The sequence below is a fragment of the Cupressus sempervirens genome, chromosome 10 (assembly GCF_028749045.1).
Source record: "Cupressus sempervirens isolate cs-2001-9-10 chromosome 10, ASM2874904v1, whole genome shotgun sequence".
NCBI classification, from domain to species: domain Eukaryota; kingdom Viridiplantae; phylum Streptophyta; class Pinopsida; order Cupressales; family Cupressaceae; genus Cupressus; species Cupressus sempervirens.
Window position 1 is genome coordinate 582,641,870 of NC_143127.1, and position 23,258 is coordinate 582,665,127.

General features: G+C 35.0%; 1 pseudogene; it reads right to left on the reverse strand.

Moving 5' to 3' along the window:
* LOC149535212 (histone-lysine N-methyltransferase ATXR4 pseudogene) overlaps positions 1-4,451 on the reverse strand; it is a 136,435-nt pseudogene extending 131,984 nt beyond the window's left edge.
* Positions 4,452-23,258: the final 18,807 nt, after the last annotated feature.

The following is a 23,258-nucleotide window of genomic DNA, read 5'->3' on the forward strand; positions in this document are numbered from 1 at the left end:
CACTTCATAACTTGGAAGAACTAGACTTAAGAGGGTATATTTATGTTCCAACATGTGGTCCTATGATAAATATTCAAGTATTCTCCCAATTAGTGCAATCTTCCTCTTCTTCTACTACTTGTTAGTTAACTGCAACCCAACAAGGAAAAATTCCCATGCAAACCCAAGTTGTTGCACCCATTTCTTCAAATGTCTTGGGATCTCAAAAAAGACCCATATATATGGAAATGTATAAGCATATGTATTTTATAGCTATTCCTAGATTTCATCATCCTATCCCTAATGAGTTGAGAGATAAAGTCACAAAATTGTCTAGAAATAATGTCATTAGTAGTGAAGAACATCTTTGAAAGTTTACTAATATGTTAAATGATTATGAGGTTTAATATGAAGATGCTGTCATGAAGTTATTTGTACATTTACTCATAGAAGATTCCAAGGGTTGGTTTAGGAGACTCCTTAATGATTGCATTGGTTCATAGGATGACCTGGAGAAATGCTTCAAGGAAAAATATGGACACAACACTAATGCCAGTTTTGTACTGAATGAATTTAATAATATAAAGAAAAATAAAAATGGATCTACTTTTGATTTTAATGCTAGGTTCCAAAAGAGAAAGTATAAGTTATTCAAAGTCATGAGAATAGGTGAGAATGTATGCTTGACTACTTGTTTCAATGCTTTTGATAGTAAAATCGCATATTTTGAGAGACAAAGATCCCATGACATTAAGGGATTCTTTCAAGATAGCTACCAACATTGAGAATAACATGAGAACATCTAGGTATCTTGGAAGAAGAGATGATCCTAAGTTGTTTAATCCCAGGGGAAATAAGAAAGAAAGAGATAAGCCAATCACAGGTAAAAGGCTCGAGGAAGACAAAATAGATCAGGTGTTGAACTTTCTTAAGAATTTGGAACCTCTAGTTAATAATGAAAACAAGCATAATACTGGTGAAACACCATAGTTTAACAATAATTATAATAGGCAAACCAAATTGTAGAATTAACCGTACAAAACACAATGGAAAGCCCATTAATAAACCTATACAAGGTACAAATGACAAGAGTACAACATATCTACTATAGAGAAGTTTTGTATATATAGTGGAATAAATGCCTTGGTGTATTATTTGTCAATCTCCTCATTCTCCTTATTACTATGTAGTTGCTTAGTCATTCTCTACACCTCAACAAAAAAAACTTGAAGAGGGGGAGGATGAAAAGAATCATGATGATGTGGCTTGCAACATGATTAATTCCTATGATTCTTGTGAAGAATATGATAATGAAGAGTTTTAAATGGAGATGAGCAATCAAAAAAATATGTATCAAGTACACCATCAATAGATCTTCTTAGATGATGATGGTGAAGTTGATAAAAAAACATGCAACATGATCTCAGGGGTTGAACATATGAATATGAGAAAACCTTCCAAGATAGAAATTGACAAGATAACTGTTGAGATGGTTGCTCAAGTTCACAACACTTATAACCTGAGGAATAGAAAAATAAATAATATTGCAAGAAAATCATTAGGAATCTTAATTAAATATATAACCTACAAAATAAATAATGACAATAAATAATAGGATCAAATGGTTGTCAAGATCAAGCATAGTAAAGATAAGAAATGGGAACCTATAAAGAATGTGCAAAATCAAAACATAGATGCAATCAAGATAAATACAAAAGAAAGAAAGTTAAAACCTAATATTGTCAGACAAATTGAGGATCCTACAACTCAAGTGCAAGAAAATAAAGGTAATTCATATAAACCCCTTGTTTATGACCCTATTGATATGATATCTATGTTGTCACAAATTACTATGAAGGTTGCTTTGTCTTAAATGTTTAGGATAGAAGAAAATAAAAGAAAAGCCCTCTCTTGGTTAGGAGGAATTTGGAACAATAGTGTGATTAGGGAGGGACATCATTAGGATAGGAGGTACAAGTCACATAAAAAGAAAAGGAAGATAAATGAGAGATATCCCAAATACAAAAAATATACTTGGATAGTTCAATATTAACATATATAGAAAATATTGACCCCTTCTTCCTTAGCCTGATTATAAATGCAAAGAATTTGAATAATTGTAGGATTGATTCAGGAGCTTCAAATACCATTACACCTTTTAAAATCATAGAATCCCTTGGACAAAAATTATATACTATACATGGTAGATGTTGGGTCATGGATGCAAGGGAGGTCCTTGTTATAGGTAATATTAATGCATTTCCATATAGGCTAGTTGCTTATCCTGATATTGATCTGACCATGATTGTCTTAGTAGTTGATATTCCCCTTCAATATGGTATGTTACTCTCAAGAAAATGGAGTCTTGCAATGCGAGGGAGTCTACAATGTGATATATATTTTGGTACTTTTTACATAAATGACAAAGCTATCAAGGTCAATAAAGAGCCTAGAGTTATTCATATGATTGAGGATAACATTGATACTGATGCCACATGCTTCTTGGACACAAAGGTAAATGCCTTTAGGGGTAAAATTACTATTCTAGAGACTGAAAAAATAGTTCCATTGGTTTCACAAGAAGCAATAAGACATTTTGATTCCCAAAAGGTTCAAACAATGTATTTTGATGGGGCTAGTTCTAAAGAAGGGTCAGGGGCTGGAGTAGATTTTATTTCACTAGAAAAGTGCACATTCGGGTACTCTTTTACCTTGAACTTCACTTGTACCAAATATATAGAAGAATATGAAACATTTTTACTTGGATTAAAAGTATATGCTTATCATGGAATTAAAAATTGCATGTCATTGGTGATTTTTAGTTATTAGTATATTAGATTAGACATGCTTATGCATCCAAAAATAAGCGATTGAAACAATACAAGAATGTTGTATGGGATGAAATATAAGCATTTTATTCTTTTGGGATAACTTGGATGGATAGGACAAACAAGAAAATGGAAATTTTCTTGCCAACGTGGCTATCAATCCTAGTGATTTTTTTTTGCTGAGGTTTCAATGATTGTAAGTACAAAATAGGAACTCAATTATTGATAACATAGAAAATTGGCAGGTATTTGAAGATGACAAAGACATCCTAAATTTCCTTTTGAATGAGGACAAATACCATGGTAAAGAATTAGATTGCAATGAATTTATTGAAAACATAGATGGGATGGACACTGTTGTCACTTAGGTTTGCACCCTTGTCCAAGGCCTATGCGCGAGGACAACCTAGTGAAACATGGAAACAACCTCCAAGCTATGGGACTTGAACTATGAGGTTGAGTCTCTGGAGAAGGCCGGCTTCCTCTTACTGTCAGGGCGCACCTATCTATTCTCAGAAGGGAAAGGGAGAAAGAGAGCGTTAAAGAAAATCTACCTAGTCTAATCTAAGGTGGTGATGCACCAAAACAGAGTGTTCAGACTCATTCCTGCCCATATATATACTACAAAACCAGAATAACATACAAAAGTCATACACGTCCAGACTTATATCGATCAATAATCACATACAGATCAGAAAAAACCAACCGAATGACACTAGGAAAAGGAGATTTCACTTATGTATTATCCAATAGGCCAAAGATAGATACAATATGCAGATCATTGATCTCAACAATACACCAATGGGAGGCAAAGTGATGCACATTCACACTGATGGATGAAAGAGATGATACAGGCTATTACATGGCTCAGAGAAAAAGGGGTTTTACACTGCAAGTCTGCAAGCAGTAGCAGAGAAAATAAAAAAGAATCGACCTTGAGAACAGATTACAAAATTGCCTTTATAGATCAGGCATAACTGAAGATTTTCACATTACATTCACTTCTTACCTATTGGCATTAACTTCCCATCTTGAGAATCCAATCGGGGATCTAATTGAAATCCTAGCCTGCATACCAAGAAAAATTTCTTTTTAAGAAGAGCCTGGAGAAGATAGAAACGGTGCCACAACATTCCCTAACATGGTAGATGGATCGACCGGATGGGTGGAGTGTTCTTATGTCCTGCATTCATTCCTGCTAGGTCAGAAATGATCGTGAAGATCAGATCATAAGATACGTCGATCGTCTCTGCATCTTGGTTCATGAATCATCCTAGCCTATCAGTCGACCCGATTTCTTATATGCTGACTAGGCCACGCGGGCCAACCGTAATCCTTTGTTTTGCCACCTAGAGAGTCCTTCCGCGGTTGACCGCCTTCATCGAACTAACCGTGTCACCCTACCATCTAACCACTGGCCGTTAGCTAATTGCCACGTTGAAAACCAGACCCACGAGGACACATGTCAATTGGGCACGATGTCGCCATGGTAAAAATCTCACAGCTTCACCATGGCGAGATGGCGTCTACCGTTGATCTCTTCTAATCTGACGGTCACAAAACTTGACCTCTCGTAACCCTCTGTTTATATTGATTCACCGGGCCCGCTAATACGTGGCGTCCTCCTGTTGGTTTGTCGGTCATCCCACCCTAACTGCTTCTGACAGCATGAAATGCAGCCCCGCTAGGACACATGGTGCACGGGCGCTATGTTGCTGATGCTAAAGTCCGGGCAGTTCCCGATGGCAAGATAGCGCTAGCCGTAGATCTTTGCAAATCTGATGATCAGAGCGACATTGTACTTCACTCGCCATCCCTTCTGAAAACTACTGAGCCCATGGTATGCCGTGTCCTGACATATACACATGGCATCATCTGATTGGTGAACCTGAGACTTGATCCATAGAATGGCCATGCGGCGAATGGGCGCTATGTTGCCATGATAACATCTGCGCATCTCCACCATAGCGAGATGGCGCCATCTGTTGATGCAATCAAATTCAACGGTGGAGATCATAAATCTTGACTGTGTCAACCGTACTGATAGAGACTCCAGCCTAGTTACACGCGACGGTTCCTTACTGACCCAGCAGAACACCACCAGGCAATCTTGCGACTTGGCCTCACAGGGTGACCACGTGTCGACCAGGCGCCATGTCGCTATGGGAAAATCGAGGCTAAATTCCCATAGCACCATAGTACCCAATCGATGACATGTCCCTATCTATGTGTGGTTCCTTTTGATTCGCTGCCGTGGCACCGGGCTCTGCCAACTGGGCAGATGAGGTACATAATGGGGCCCAATATTTTGTCTGAAGCTCTCGCTGTTTATTTTCTCTGGCCCGCCAAACTTTACTCGACCGTCGCAACATTTTTTTGGCAATGTGACCCGCCCGTCGACGTGAGCATCTCTGCTGGGTGCTATGTCGCCATGGAGATTTTTTGATTGGTGTGCGATAGTGCCATAGCGCCTGCAGCGCCGAAAAACTTTCCCGACCCGCCCTCCGTTGTAGCCCACCCACCGAGCCCACCAAACACGTGTCAATCGGGCGCGATGTCACTGATACTATCTCCCGTGCAACTTTTGATGATGAGATCGCACCAACCGTCGATCCATCTAAAATCTGGCGGAAGAGAAACTTTGGCGGGTCGGGGAAAAAATAACAATTTTTTAGGCTAACCGTTGAACAAGCTGCGGATTTGAATTTGAGTCTTTGGTGGTAAAACTAGAGGTAACAGACACCATTTTTGGTCAAGAAATTTTGCATTTAAAAAAAAATAAAGTCCCTAAGGGGTTGGTAGTATTCAAAAGTGTTTCAGACAATCAAGATAGGGTCCATCTAGAAGTTAAAGATAAGAAACTAGGAGAGATGGAAGAAATTAATTTGGAACAAATGAGTCCCCTAAAACAGTGTACATAGGTAAGATTGTATCTCCTACTATAATAAAATCATTAGTTTATTTATTGAGAAATTTTAGACATGTATTTTCATGGTCTTATGATGATCTAAAGGCATATAGGGAAGATTTATTCAAACATGTTATCCCATTGAAAGAGAATGTTAAACAATTTAGACAGAAGTAAAGGCCTATTAATCCCACACTAGCTCCAAAGAAGCAAGAAGAGTTAATGAAGCTTAGGGATGGATGAATCATGAAGCCTATAAGACATTCCACTTGGGTATCCAATTTAGTACCAGTTAGAAATTAAAATGGTGATATCAGACTATGTGTGGATTTAAGAATTCCTAATATTAACTTCTTGAAGGAAAATTATGGTTTACTTAACATGGAAGCTATGTTTTAATAGGTTACTAGCTCCAAGTTAATGTATATGATGAATGGGTTCTCTTGTTATAACCAAGTACTAGTTAATGAAGCAGAACAATACAAGACTTATTTTAATACACCATTGGGAATCTAAGTGTATGTTACAATGCATTTTGGCTTAATCAATGCAAGGGCCACTTTCCAAAGAGCCATGGATGTTTCCTTTGAAAAATACATAGAAAATTTCATGGTGGTTTACCAAGATGATTTAACAACATATTCCAAGAAAGAAAAGGATCACTACAAACACTTGGAGAAAATTTTCTTGAAAGCCTTGGAATATGGAGTTTCCTTGAACCTAAGGAAATGTGCTTTTGGGGTTATAAAGGGAAGCTATTGGGTCATATAGTATCTAAAGATGGAGTGAAAATCGATCTAGAAAGGGTTACAACTATTGAGAAGGTCACCAAACCAAAAATTTTAAAGGTATCCAATCATTCTTTGGCCAAGTGAATTTCCTAAGGAGACTTATAACAAATTTTGTAGAGATTAGCAGTCTAATTTTCAAAGATGCTCAAGAAAGGAGCTATAATAAAATGGGATGGAGAACCTTTAGTTGCCTTTCAAGAAATAAAGAATGAAATCAAGAACGCCCCTATTCTTAGGACTCCAAATTACACTAAGCCAATGCATATTTTTTCATTTACATCTTTCCACACAATTGCAACAATCTTGCTCTAGAAGAATGAAGAGGGTTTTGAGAAACATATTGCATTTTTTATCAAATCATTGCAAGATAAAATGTTAAAATATGATATAAATGAGAAGCATGCCTATGTTTTGGTAAAAGAAGTCAAATATTTTAGATGTTATGTGGCTGATGCTATTGTTATAGCCTTTGTTCCCAGTGCTTCTTTGAAAGACATATTGTCCTAGCAAGAAGTATCTGGTAGAAGATGCAAATGAATAAAATAGACTCAAGTTTTCAGCATGGACATCCAAATTACAAAATTAGTAAGAAGCCAAGCATTAGCAAAGTTGATGCCTCAATCTAACTTGGATGCCCATCAAATAAGTTTTGCTAATGAAGACCACTGGCCCAATACGTTTGATATGGATTATTTTTAGTGGTATAATAATATCATTTATTAACTAAAATACATGAAATATCTACCTAATTTGGTTGACAATGAAAAAAATTATGTAAAGTTACAGGAAATTAGATATATCATTATTAATGGGAAACTCTAGTGGAGAAAATTTGAAGGGATAGTATTGAAATATCTAAACAAAGAGGAATCATATCATATATCAATTGAAATGCACTCAAAAGTCAATGGGGCACATTACATGGTCAAGACAACAACCAATAAGGTGATGAGAGCTAGTTTTTGGTGGCCAAGCTTATTCAAGGATGCTCATTGTTTAGTTAGAAAATGTGATCCCTTTGAGAGGTTTGGTTGCAGGTTGAAATTTCTGGGAGCACCCCATTGAAACCTATAGAAGTTCAAGCACCTTTTCAGAAATTGGGAATAGATTTCATAGGAGAGCTAGAAAATGAATCTAGTAGTGGGTATTCATGGAACCTTGTAGTAATTTATTATTTCACAAAGTGAGTAGAAGCCATCCCCACCAGAAAAGAAACTAGCAAGGTTGTAAACAATTTCCTACTAAATAATATAATCACCAAATTTGGATGCCAAGAAAAAAATTATATCTGATAATTCCATGTGCTTCAGCTCATATGAGTTCATACTATTCTGTGATAAATATGGAATCACTATATCAATGCCATCTTCATATCATCCATAAGGAAATGGGTAGGCTGAATCCACAAACAAAAGTTTTTTAAGATCATTAAAAGGATTTTGGATGAAAATAAAAAGGCATGGGACTCTAGGCTACCTATGCAAGTTTGGGCTGGTAGGGTAACAATCAAGAAGGTAATAGGAATGCCACCTTTTGATTTGGTATATGGGAATCTAGAAAGAATGCCTCACAACAACCTAGTTGGTTTATACAATTTAGTCCAAAAGTATGATGAGGATGTCATAGATGATATTTAGGAAAGGATGAATGATCTAGTAGGGCTAAATGAATACAAGAGAGAAGCCTTTTCCAAAAATGCTAAGTTATAGTTGCAAATGAAACACTTATTTGATAAAAAGGAAGTTGAGAGAAATTTTGAGCTTAATAGCTTGGTGTTAATGTGGAATGCAAGAATGGAGGATAAGGGGAAGCATGGAAAGTTATACCCTATATGGCTTGTCCCTTAATAGATTCTAGGTGGGGTGAAGATTCATACATCATGAAAGAATAGAGTGGAGATATTCTAGAACTATCAGTTCATGGACAATTCTTGAAAATGTATTTCTCTAGAAAGGTAATTCTCTTTTCCATAAACTATAGGCTAGTCTCTATATATACTATTTTCTATATATAGGTGTATGTTTTTCTATTGTGTGTGTCATTCTCTCATAGCATTGTTATGTGTGTGGTCTGCTTCCTCTAGAGTTTCTGAGCCCTTCTATGAATGGAATTCATTCATTACCCTAGATAGAGTCACCATTAGCCCCTATTGAAATGGTTTCTCTCTAAATTTTTAATTTTTAATTTGTGTTAGCAAGATATTTGTTTTTGAATTTTGTAAGGCAAGAAGTCATGTTAGAAACCATAGGTTTATATCAAGTAAAGCTAAATCAAATTAAAATAAAAAATCTTAGTGTTCTTCCTTTTTTGGGATTTTTCTTTCATCTCTATGTTTTTGTCATAGGTTTTCATTGTTTTTTGCCCCCTTTGGCACAATTTTCTCTAGTAGAGTTTTCATTTCTTCTTCTTGTGTTTTTTCCTTCTATAAACCCTAGGAAGTGAGCTTCTTGTAACTATTATATCTATTATGAATTGACAGTATTCACTATACTGCTTTTCAAAGTTGTAAATATGTTAATCATCATGACATAGAGAAGGAGTGACATGTGTTCAGTGGGTCCCCATAGATGCAGTAGTATTAAGGTTTGAATTATCAATAGTTGTATGCATATCAAATGCACGATAGTCAAATATTTTCCAAAGAAAGATGCAAGAATTTTAGTCATAGTGACATAATGACATGAAGACACATGTAAAGGTGGGACCAATTTTTTTACAAGCCTCTATAGGAAATGATGTCACCATGAAAGATGTCATATTATGGTTCACCCTTGATTCAAATTAAGTAGTCTTCAAACATTATCCTAGCTGTTGATCATCTTGGAGATCAATGATTATTTTTATGTCATAGTAAGAAGATGCGAGGTTATAAATCATAGTGACTACATGATGTGGTGAGGTGTGTCCCAATCAGATATACCAAAAATAAAGGTCTAAAGATCTCCAACTATCATATTAAATATTAATCTATGGTAGTTTCTTTGTCTCTATGAAAATATGCTAAGTAGATAAAGTATGTGACATAAAGACAAGAAGCCATGTGTGTCATGGTTCCTAGGGAATGGAAATGTATATTGATCTCTCAGCCATGGATTAGGGAGCAGATAAATGGTAGTCACATTATCACTAATTCAAGTTACATAATGTTTAAGGAATGAGACAAAGTGAGCATATGGCACACATCTCAGTGGGGCCGATAGCTTAGAATCATGATGAAAATTTCAAGTCATGTGATCTAGCCAGAATCAATGATTGTCACTTTGTTGCAAACATGACATGAGGGCAATTTTAAAAAAGTGATAAATGACCATGTGACATGTGGAACTAGTGGACCATCCAAAGTAAGTATAAGTTGTTTTCTTACAGTTGTCAGATCAAGTATTGATCTATGGTAGTCATCATGTCATTACCCAAAGGTGCAAGCCTTTTAAACATAGGGACATAATGACATAAAGCCACATGTCCAAGGTGGGCCACTTGTGGAAGAAAAAACCAAGGAACTTGACATGATTTGGGTCATTCGATGTTAACAAATCTATGCTTGTCATTATGTCATTACCTGAAGTTGTAGAAATTTTAACCCTAACAACATGTTGATAGATTGACCCATGTCCCAAGATTTTAGAACAAGTACAACAAGGATGCAAAAATGTGAGTCACTAATAATATAAAATGAAGTCCATTAGATGTAACATAGATCAATAGTCTATTTTCAAATTTGTTATGATGCATGCATACCCACTCCTTGGGAAGCATTTATAGAAAATTGAAGACTCCTCATGCAGACATAATATGGAAATATATTAGAGAAATAATGTCTAATTCTGCAAAAGAATCATTTGAACAACTGGAATAGGGTGTATGGAAAATGCGAGTTTGATATTGAGCAAAATTATGAATTGTTGCAGCTAGGAAGTGACAAGATTTGTCTTAGTAAGTGACACTTGTTGGCCATTTTTGGCCCCCATTTAGCCCATCATTGATAATGATATGAGAGATCTTCAATAGGCTAGATTCTTTGATGTGGGTTAACACACTTTTCGGCTAGGTTAACATCTTTTGTTAACTTAGTTTCTTCATGAGCTGAGTTGGCTTGGTTCCTTCATATGCTAAGCTAGTTCAGTTCCTTCATGTGTTGAGTGGGCTCATTTTTCCTTATTTTTTGAGTTGCAAATTAATGCGTATTTTCTTCTGGGGTTAATATCTCATGTTAACCATTTTCATCATTTTAGAGAGTGATTTTTTTGCTCTTTCCAAAATCGTGAAAGTACTGCTATCTCTTCAACTGACCATTCAAGAAATGTGCCAATCAATTGTTGCATGCCATGTGATGGATCCTTCTTATGCTATGTTTCTTTTAATTAGATGGTGGTCATACTTTTTCATTGCTACCCTTTTCTCTTGCAAAGATATGATGGCTATTAGATCTTGGGGCTTCTTTGGATATTTTGAGTTCATCTTAGCCATTTGTGTAGTTAGATGGAGATATTAGATATATGGTTGTGTTTTATTCATCGGTTAGGGATATTTCTATAGCATCTATGCTATCTATATTCAAATGAAGATCTACATTGATGGTTCACACCTTTTGGGGGAAATCAAATTTATTCCATGCAAGTTAACTCCAAAATTTTTGTGGTGGGCTAATTTGTGTGTTATCCCATCTTGTGTTTTTATAGCAGTGCATATTTATTTGTTGTAGCCATGGCATGTTACAAGGATCATTTATTCAATGAAAGCTAACATTTTGGGCCTTTTTCCATGGCATTAATGCATCTCCATGCCTCTTTATTACATGTAATGATCATATCTTTTAGATTTGATCTCTTATGACTAGATGCATTAGTTTTAATTTCTTCCTGTCACTTCTACAACAGATTGATTTCAAGATCAGATTTAGTTCTGATATTTATTTATTGCTTCTCTTTGCAATTTGAATCCACCTTTGGTTGGGGTTTTAACTTTAAGTTTGTTCTAAGTTATGCCTAAGCTCTTTAAAAGGTAGTTGTAAATATTTTTTCTAGATTCTTCTCTGTCTACATTTTTCATAGCAGCATTATGCTATGTAATTACTTGCCTTCCATTAATGAAATAGTTTTTTTCCTTTCTTACCTCTTCTTGCTATTTTTCAATCATGCATGTATGTTTCCTTTTCGTGGGTGTTTCTTTCTAGTTTTCAAGTTTTGTATGTTGTGTCCAAATTGTTGATGGTTGTTGTATATGTGAAGATGTCTTTCCTTTCAGCACTTCAACTAGTTCCAAACTTGTATGTGGATTCTTGGAGATAGAATAGAGTCAAGATTAGTGTATACTATACTTTTCATTGATGTGTTGTGTATACATGGATAGAGTCATAACCAACATTCTATCTCAATGCATCACGTCCCTTTCCCTTTCTACATTTTAATTTTGTTCTCTTTCCCCCTTTTCCTCTTAAGCAGTAGTTCAGGTGCACCTTGATAGTAAGGAAGTTGACCTTCTCTAGAGACTCAATCTTAGAGTGAAAGTCCCACACTTGGAGGTTGTTTCCATGTTGCACAAGGTTTCTTTAGGGTCATACCTCAGTCAGGGGTATAGAATCTTGTGTCAACAATTTTTGGCATGCTCGATGGGACACATATTCAGCTTCATAAGTCTGTTGGTTAGCTAGTTGCAATCTTTATCCATTGAGAATTTGGGTGCTATTATCAATGTCATCAACCTTTGGAGGCATTGATTCAACACCATGGTAAGTCTATGTATTTTCTAGTTTCATTTAGACCAAGTGTTGGTATGTGTAAAGATCATCATCTCTGATCTTTTATGTTTTCAAGATTTTCTATGAGATTAGTTAATTGAATTCTTTACCATGGATATTTTCATAGAGATCCTTCCCACTTTTCCCCATATCATGAAGAGGCTATCCCTCATCCCTCTCACTCCCTACATCAGCCTATCTAGTCTTCCTTGGAACCCTGTATTGTTTGCATATCAAATGCAAGAGTACTCTATGATTGATTGGATGGCTTGTGTTTCAAGTTTGTTGAACTTGGAATATTTTTTAGCAGTGTTGAAAATCTATACCCAAATATAGATTATGGGTATTTTTTCTCATATTATGCTCATTATAACTATTTGGATGGAAGAGTTTTAGAATGATAAGGAGACATGGGAAGATGAACCTCAAGTTTGTAGCATGGTGTCTTAGGTTTATGATATTTTCAATGAAGCTCATTAGGTTCCCCTTAGGATGCAATAGAAAGAAGAATAAAGATAGAAGAGACTTGAGGAGGAGAAAATTCTTAGACTTTCCCAAATGTAGAAAGATGAAATGCAAGAGCCTCCAAGGAGGAAATTTGCTATCTTTAGACAAGGCAGCCCTCCCCAGATTTCTACCCCAAACTGCCCTAAACCTCATCCTATACTTTAGATGCCTCCACATGTTGATGATGGTGAGCCCGTAAATAACTATTGTCCCTTCTTGATTGTTAATGAAGAAGTGGATATATCTTTGTCCACATTAGAGAGACAAAGAGAGCAATTGCCAAGTGAAGAACATGCATTACAATATGGGGTCAAGGCAGAAAAGAACAATGAGGTTGTTCCTATTCTCAAGGAAGAAAATTTGGTTTTTGAGCCTAGGGTGGAACTTGAGGGTCTGCTATAGAAGGACGAAAGTCTAGACCATGCATTGTAGTAGGAGGTCTCCCATGATATGTTTGCCTTTGCTATCCCAAGTTCAAGAGGTATTAGTTTCTGCTCATGAACCACCTCGCACTCTAGAGGGAGAAACCTTGTCATAGAAACTATAAGCACAAAAAGTACATCTTGAGGTAGATATTTTAATGAGGTTTGAAGAAAAATTTGCAAAGAGGCTAGAGCCCCAACAACAAGATCATGAAACAATTCTTGGAAGGGAGTTGGTTGCACAAAAGGAATAGTGTGAGAAGGAGCTATAGGAGAGACTAATGAGCATGATGAGTGCTACATTAGAGGTAGAAGAGATATAACCATCCCTCCCTTTGACATCACAAGAGCCTATGCAAGTTCATCTAGTATAGCCCCTTGTTTGTAAGGATTCACATGGGCTTGAGGAAGGATTTATGTTGCAGCCACAACAATAAAGAAGAACACACGCTACCAGCCATGCCATTAGAGCCAACCCTTACTGGACAAGAGGATACAACTATTGGAGAGCACAAAAGTGAGGTCAAGGCTGATTTCCAAGACCCAAAACCATCAAGAGGATGCCCCATAAGGCATCTAGCTCTACAAAAATGCAAGTTTCCCTCAATTATGCTCATTCCAAAGCATGAGGGAGAATTCTACAAGGAAGAGAAAGAATGTTTTGCTCCACAAGGTAATGCCCTAGTGTTGGGAACCTTCATTATTTTTAGCATCGGGAAGAAGGTATTCCATGTAGTAACACGTTTGTTATGCTTGCTGTCATTTTTAGCTACCCATGTGCATGGGAAAAGAAATCAGCTTGTGAGGAAGGTTAGCTATTTCAACAAGATAGTCAATGACTTTTTTTGATTATTGTGTTATAAATACTTGTACATAGTAGGGTAGGAGTTTTCTACTTTCCAATAAGTGTAAAGAACATTTGCCCCTTTTTTGGAGTTGTTCTAAGCTTTCCAGAGCTCCTTGAAGTTTTTTTTTTAATAGTTGCAGAATTTTGTGAAGTTGCAGGTGGGATAACACGTTATTTCTTTTGGTGACTCTATGCCCAATGGATTTCTCAAGGCCATTAGTATATGCTTAGCAACAAGTATTCCCTTTGAGTTGCCAAGAATGTTGGCCATTTTTGGCCCCCATTCAACCCATCATTGATAACTAATATTTTGGTGACTCTATGCCCAATGGATTTCTCAATGCCACTGGTCTATGCGTAGCAACAAGTATTCCCTTTGAGTTGCCAAGAATGTTGGCCATTTTTGGCCCCCATTCAACCCATAATTGATAACTAATCTGAGAGAGCTTTAATGGGCTAGATTCTTTGATGTGGGTTAAAATGCTTTTTGGTTGGGTTAACATCTCGTTTTAACTCAGTTTCTTCATGAGGTAAGTTGGCTTGGCTACTTCATATGTTGAGCTAGTTTGGTTCCTTCATGTCTCAATTTGACTCATTTTTTCTTCACGTGCCAAGTTGTTGGTTAATGTGCATTTTTTGTTGTGGTTAACATCTTGCGTTAACCATTTTTGTCATTTTAGAGAGTGACTTTTTTGCTCTTTTTGAAATCATGAAATCGCTACGGTCTCTTCAACTAAACATTAAATAAATGTGTTGATCAACTATTGCATGCCATGTGATGGATCCTTCTTATGTTGGGTTTCTTTTAATCAGATGATGGTCATATTTTTGCATTACTTCCCTTTACTCTTGTGAAGATACAATGGTTGTTAGATCTTGGGGCTTCTTTGGATATTTTGAGTGCATCTCAGCTATTTGTGTGGTTAGGTGGAGATATTGGATCTATGCTTGTGTTTTATTCATTAGGCCATCCATATTCAAATGAAGATCTACATTGATAGTGTAGACCTTTGGGGGAAAATCAAATTTATTTAACATAGGTCAACTCTGAATTTTTTTTGGTGGGTTAACTTGCATGTTATCCCATCCTACATTTTTTAACAACGATACAAATTTATTTGTTGTGGCATGACATGTTAAAAGGATTGTTTCTTTGATGCAAACCAATATTTTGGGCCTTGTTCCATGGCATTAATAAATCTCTATTCCTCTTTATTACATATAATGATTAGATCTTTTAGATTTGATCTCTTTCGGCTAGATGAATTAATTTTGGTTTCTTCTTGTCATTTCAACAGTAGATTGATTTCAAAATCAAATTTAGTTCTGATATTTATTTATTTCTTCTCTTTGCAACTTGACTCCTTCCTTTGGTTCGGGTTTGAACTTCAAGTTTGATCTAAGTTATGCTTTATCTCTTTAAAAGGTAGTTGTAAATACTTTTTCTAGGTTCTTCTCTATCTACATCTTTTGCAACAACATTATGCTATGTAATTACTTGTCTTCCATTAATGAAATAGTTTTTTCCTTTCTTACCTCTTCTTTCCATTTGTCAATCATGCATGTATCTTGCCTTTTTGTGCGTGTTTCTTTCTAGTTTTAAAGGTTTGTATGTTGTGTCCAAACTATTGATGGTTGTTGTATATGTGAAGATATCTTTCCTTTTAGCACTTGAACTAGTTCCAAACTTGCATGTGGATTCTTGGAGATAGAAAGAGTCAAGATTAGTGTATTCTAGACTTTTCATTGATGTGTTGTGCATAGATGGATAGAGTTGTAACCACCATTCTATCTCAATGCATTGCCTCCCTTTCCCTTTTTTCATTTTAGTTTTGTTCTCTTTCCCCCTTTTCCTCTCAAGTAGTAGTTTAGGTGCACCCTGATAGTAAGGAATCCATCTATCTCTAGAGACTTGACTTCAGAGCACAACTCCAACACTTTGAGGTTGTTTTCATGTTGCACAAGGTTGCTTGAGGGTCATACCTCAAGCAAGGGTGAAAATTTTTGTGACAACAATACTTTCTATTTCTTTAATGGACCTTGGTATAACTTTCTTTCTATATTCACAAAATGCCTACAAAAGGGGATTTTTCTTGACAAACAAACTATCAAGATAGAAACATCCATGACAATTTATTAGAATAATTGAATGAATCAACCAATGATACAACACAAATAAGGAAGTTAATTTTTTTTTCTCCATAACAAAATTGGATGAGGGTTTGTACGATAGAGGTAATTGGACTCGTGATGGAATAACATCTAAGAATGGGTTGTACCTATTCAAAACATGGTTTTTAGAAAGGAAACTCTACAATTTACATGGTAATATATGGAATTTTGACCTTGATAAATTGGTTGTTCCTAGAGTGTTTATGGCCTTAGATATTTTTGACATTAGTGGAAAGGATATATGATCCAATCAAAAATTTAGTATGAGGGATAAATGAAGAATTATTATTAAAAATAACACCCAAAGAGATCAGAGAATTATTCAACATGGATCCTATCTCTTAGTATCATGAAGTTATTAATTTAGAAGAATTAGAAAATGGGTATCAAGACCAAAGAGTGGATGCCAAGTAAGGACCTCTAAGAGAACATCTTCCAACCATTGGGAATACAACATTGGTCATAGTTTCAACTCCAAATCCCTAAAAGAAAGAATTCTATAATTCTCATGCCCTAGATATTTATGTATTTGTGTCAAGTTTTTGGATAAGATGAATAGAGCTACACTACGTGCATGTTAATTTTATGTACATGATGGTACAAATTCATGTTTTGGACTTAATGTCAGTTTTTATTTTGCCTCATTCTTGGCTAAAGAAATCCATGTTTGACTAGTTAGGATTGCAAAAGGGAAAGTGGAGAAATCCTTTGGTTGGTATTCAATGTTAATGCATATGTTTCTTTTAAAGGAGCCACTTATTTTGAAAAAGAAATGCAATTGACAAGGGAGTTTGAAGGAGAATCCCTACCTATCCAACTCTAGAGTGTTGATATGTATTGGGATGTGAATGAGGCTACCTTTGTTAGGTTTGATAGATATTTCACATCAAAGTTGAGGATATTATTGTCTAGAGAGAATCCAAGGATTCCTAAACTACTTTTAGATTTTATTAGACCCATGGGTTCCCCTACTAAATTAAAAATTTCTCATAATTAAGAAGATATTATTCCATATCTAGTTTACATGGTTTTTAGAGTATACATGTTTCAAGGAACCCCTCATGTTTTTCCATACCAAGTACCTTTGAAGGATGGTTGGGCTGAGATCTTATGACATATAGGAGGTTTGGAGGAAGTTAAATTGGTAGGAAAATCAAGAGGCTTGATCTCTCCCACCTGCACCACTACTCATCAGTTTGTGATCACGAAAGGGAGATGTATTTTATGATACAAATTGTTAAACCCTTATAAAATGACAAAATCCCATGCAAGATTACTTGATATCGAGGGATTTTTTTAAATGTTTAGAAAAAAGAATAAAAGAAAAGGTTCATGAACAATGATTTTATTACCCTAAAGATATCATAAGGAACAAGTTCTCCCAACAAGAACAATAAGTAAAAATGGAGAAATGGAGGGTTTACTATAGGGTTTCAGAATTTTTTAATTCTTTTGAAAAGGATTACAACCCATTGGTAGATGCTAAAACCTTGGCTCACAAGGTAAACAAGCTAATGGATTTCTTTGCTAATATAATGGATACATTGAATGAGAAGAAGTCAATTATGATTAGAACATACCATGATCAATCATGAGAAGTCATAAGAAGATTAGCTTTCACTCCAACTATGGGCTAAGGACAATATGTTATTTAGAAGAGCTTGGGGTAGAATGTAATTAAAGTAGAGGAACACACTAATCAAAAAGGAAAAGAGAAGAGTGATGCTGATATGCTCAACCCCCCAACCCATAAGAGACCTCAGTCTAAGGTAAATCCATTTGAGCAAGCATACAAGAATCATAAGACTAGAGAAGCTTTTGTGCTTAAATATCTACTATACACACCATCTTAATCACCCCTTTGCCTCAAGAATGAATAACTCAAAATTGAGAAAATGGAACAACTTGGAAATTTGGGTGATATTTTTGTTGCTTTAACTAAGTTAAAGGAAGAGACATTGAAGGAGCCTCCTTTATCCAACATGGAGTTAACTGTTGTTGATTTTAAAAATAGGGAGTTGGATCCTATGATTAAGTAAGCTAGACATAAGTTTTTATCAGATGATAGTTTTGTCAAATCTAGGGCTTTCTTTCAATTTTCATGGATAGTAAATATTGCTAATTTTGAGGAAAGATGTCATAAGAGGCAAGAAGAGAAACCTAATAAAGAGGACTATGTTATAAAGGATGAAATGATGTAAACATTTCATAAAATAACTCTAGAAGAGGAAAGAGGGATGATCAGGAGAGATGGAGTGCAACTCCTCCCTCATTGGGATATTGTTGATGCCATGATGGTTGATGTAGTAAGAAAAGAAATGAATACAATATATAAACATGAAGAAGAAGCCAAAAGAGTGCCAAAGGGTGTTAATTATAGTGAAGATCATGTTGCTCTAGTGATTTGGTCATTACAAAAAGGGGATAAGTCATATTCCTTTGAGCCTTATGACATAACTTTAACAATGAGTTTAATTTTAAAAAGAGTAGAGGATACTCCTAATGATGAAGATTCTAAAATGAATGCAGAGACTGAAACTTTTTCATTAGCCACCATAAGAAGAGAGAATAAATACATGAATGAACTATATATGAAATCTGAACAATTTTTGGTAGATTATAATGAGGAAATTAGAAAATACTAACAATTGGAAATGAGCTTTCTCAATATAAAGGATGACAAGTTATAATCTCTGAAATAGGAGAGTCATCCTAGGGAATGATTTCATCTTCACCTACTCCACCATCACCAACTAGCCCCATAGTTGAGATTCTTGATACTCCTTTAAATCGGGATGCTTCCACTATAGAGGACATTGAAGAGGAGAAATCTAGGCTCAAGACTATGCAAATAGAAATATGGCAAAGGCATGAGCATAAAATATGAGATTGAATGTTATATTTGTTTATGAGATTGATACAAGATGATTGCATCATATGATAACTAAACTTATCTTTATTATTAAATATCCTAGTGATGATGAGGATAAGTTAAGAGAGATCCTAAAAAAAATGGATAGAAAGAGAGGAAAATGATAAAGACATGTTTCAATATAGTTGATAAGAAAAATGATGATTATGCTAAAAAGAGATATGATCAAGTAACTAACTTGTTAGAGTTATATATAAATAGGGATTTTTTGTAGAGACAAATAAGGTCTTGCATTTCTAGGTGTCAAAACAAAACAAATGTATTCTTTCCTTCTATGTTTTTAAATGATCACGAGATAAAGACACTAATGGATTGGGATGATGATATTCTTGTTGTGCTAAATGATAAAGTAAGCAAGATAGTAAACAAAGATGATAGTGACTTATTCATAGACATTATATTAGATCTGATAGGCTAGAAGGTTCTATACATTTTTCATATCTAAGAAAAAGCAATTAAAAAATAAATGGAGAGATATCTCTATTAAAGAGAAAGAAGTCCTCAGTTTTGACTAGCTTGATGATTTAGTTTATGGTGAATGGGTGGCCAAGTATAATTCAACAACAAAATCACCATAGATGGAAAAAAATGATAGGTTACAAGAGAAATAAACAACCATTGGGGAGTTAGAATTTGTTGACAAAAGTGTTCAAGTAACAACTAAGAAGACAAGAGGGGTGGACCCACAACCAACACAAAAAGCTAAAGATAAAACATTAGACATCTTTGAAAAAAAGGACATCCAATTACCAACTATAGAAACTAAAGAATCATATCAAAGTGAAAAGGAAGAGGAAAAGGAGCCCCTATAGCTTGAAGGAGAGATAAAAGATGAAAAGGCACAAGAAGTTGTAGAACTTGAGAAATATAAAGTAGAAGAAACCCCTACCCCACCTAAGAGCACTGATAGGTAGCATGATTGGTAGTAAAAAAAAAGGAGAGAATAAAGTACTTGTTGGAATTCTTTATAATAAATAAGAAGGAGGGTGAATTAGTTATCCAAGGTCCAGATGTACTTATTAAAAATTTTCATAGCTTAGTGAACCCATAAAACATTTATCATCATGCATGCATTCATAAGATTATGCAATCACTTAAAACTTTTAGGTTATTGTCAAATCAATTTGCAAAAATTTAAACATCTAACATAATAGATTAAATAACATACTTGACACAATGAGTTACATGGAAACCCAATTTGAGAAAAACCACCAATAACATGCTACTCTTTTTCACTCTTCTGAAGTGATGCCCTATGAAAGGCCAATCCTATTAAAGGTTACAATACACACTATTAAATGTGGCCCTATTAAAGGATTTCAATCACCCTATTAGGAGTGAGCCTTGTTAGAGGACTTTAGACCATTCACTTGGAATATCACCCGATTAAAGGATTTACAAATAATTTTTAGGTCAACCTTAATCCAAAGGATTTACCCTAGTCTGATACAATTATTAGAGAGTAACTATAAGGCTTGATCTAATACAACTCACAACTCTATTTGTAGATTATAGATCTTTATTTTAGTCCTCCATTCTACTTGGTTTTCACACACTTAAGCTCTGATCGCTTATTCACCGTTTAAGCATCTACACCCTTAGACCTTCTTGCTTATCTTGCCAATGTAGAGTCTTCTCTTAGGTCACTGAATGAAGCAATATTCTAGACTCCTTGTTTTCCTTAGGTTCTCACACATGACAACCTTTTCTTCTGACCAACCATCTCTATAAATAGAGAATTAAGATATTTTGTCATTCATTCTCCATCATCCAATTTAGGGTTAGGATAGATTAGGTAGGATTCAATGAATCTACCCCTTATTTCATTTCATTTCATTCCCTTCTAGAAACTTCCCCTCCAATCCTGTTTGAGTTTTCCTCAAAATAGTTTACCATGAATTTTGTGCCACTAGCTCATCAATCTTATCTTCCACATGGTTCACATAATCCATGAAATCAACTTTGACAACTTAGATCCATCAAATTGACAATCTTTCTAGTAATGTTGATACTTGGCATTATCTACCTTTTGATGCTCGACACATATTGCAATACTTAGCATCCATTGACAAATCACTTAGCATGAACTAAAGTTTATTGGTGCTTGGCATCAACTAAACATTACTCAACATCATTTGTTTCACTTAGCTTACACTAAATTAGACCTTTTCTCGGCTCCAACTAATTTTTTGCTCAACTTGCACCAAAATTACTTGGCACCTATATCCATTCGGTCAAGCTTGGCAGAAAAACTTCCTTTAACTTGTTCTTCTAAACTTACTCAGTGTAACCAACCTTTACAACAATAAGTAGATTATGAATGCACTATGATATCACTGTCTTAGTTTATTCTTGTACTCCTTTTCCTTATGATAACTTAACCTTTCCTCTAGGTGCTATTGTTACATCATTTTTATAAAATCCTCATCATTAATCAAATAAATGATAGTACTTAAATCATTTAAGTAGTTGTCTTACCAACAGATAGCAGGTTTGACATCAATGACAAAAAATTGATTGAAACATATTTATCATATTTGTACCAATATATTTTCAACAATCTCCCTCTTTGGCATTGATGGTGAACCAAACTGATCAAGCAAACTGACTAGGTTTAAACAATAAGACCAATAAAATACCAAAAAGAAAATAATTCCTTGTATTGAAATCTCTCCCTCTATCAGGAACTTTCATTTTCTAAATAGGTTACAAAATTCTATTCTGTTCTGATCAACATAAAATCAACTCATCCTTATGACTCCCTCTATATTATTTCTCATATCTCCCTCTATATTATCTTCCTCTTACTAGGTAGATGTAATTAGTAGATACACTTTCTCTCTCAGTAGGCAAAATTTCTCCCTCATACTATGTGTTTGGATTTCTACCTCTTTGTTCAATTCCTTTATGTGTTTTTAACAATGTCTATCTCCCTCATAGGATTCTCCTCTTTCTTCAATATCTCTTCTGATCAATTTGCTTGTATATCTCCCTCTTTGACAAATATGTAAATATGAACAATTTTAATCTCTCCCTTGATCACCTTTCTTGTGACTCATTTGTAAATCTAGCTCTTTTATTACTTTAGGTAGCTCCTAAAGTAAGATCCATTGCATCAATATGTAACATATGTCAATCAACTTTTTTGATGTAGGGTATTCCTCTTGTTTCTTAGATAGCCTTTGATGGGGCTATCACCCCTAGTTTACCTCTTAGAAACTCATGAGCATCCTTGGTTGCTCTTTTCTGTTAACATATTCCATCTTCACCTCTTTATCTTAAATTAATTCCCTCAAGTAATAATACTTGATTCCAATGTGCTTAGTCTTTGTGTGCATCACAAGATTCTTTGATATATGTATAGCACTTGTATTATCACAATAAAGTATCATTGGTTTAGCGATATCTTCCATCATACCTTTGAGTAGTTGTTTGATCCATACAATGTTTGTACAATTTACTACAACAACAATAACATATTTAGCTTCAGCAGTAGATTGAGAAATGTAGCTTTTTTTTCTTGCTAGTCCATGTAACCAACCTCTTGCCTAAGAAAAATTCTCATCCACCGGTGCTCTTTCTGACATCAATATTTTTAGCCCAATCAACATCAGTATAGGCTCTTAATTCAAATTTCTCATTTTTCTTGTAGTATAGACCATATTACTCTATTCCTTTTAGATATCTCATTATTCTCTTTACAGTCATCAAATGATTCTCCCTTGAATTAGCAAAGAATCTTGCAACTATCCCTATAGATAATGCTATATAAGGTCTACTATGTACTACATATTGTAATTTCACAATTATAGACATATATAATGTTTGATTCACCTCAACTAAATCATCATTCTTTGACAATTTATGTCCTATCACCATAGGTGTAATTACTGGCTTGGAATCTTCCAATCTAAAAGTTTCCAGTATCTCCTTAACATACTTTGACTAAGTGATGTATTTACCATATTTCATCTGGTGTACTTGCAAACCCACAAGGAACTTGATCTCTCCAAATATAGACATCTCAAATTCTAGCTTCATTTGATTTGAAAAAATGTTACATAAAGTATCTTGACCTCCAAATATGATATCATCAATAAAAAATTTAGATAACAAAATATCTTTGCCTTTCTTT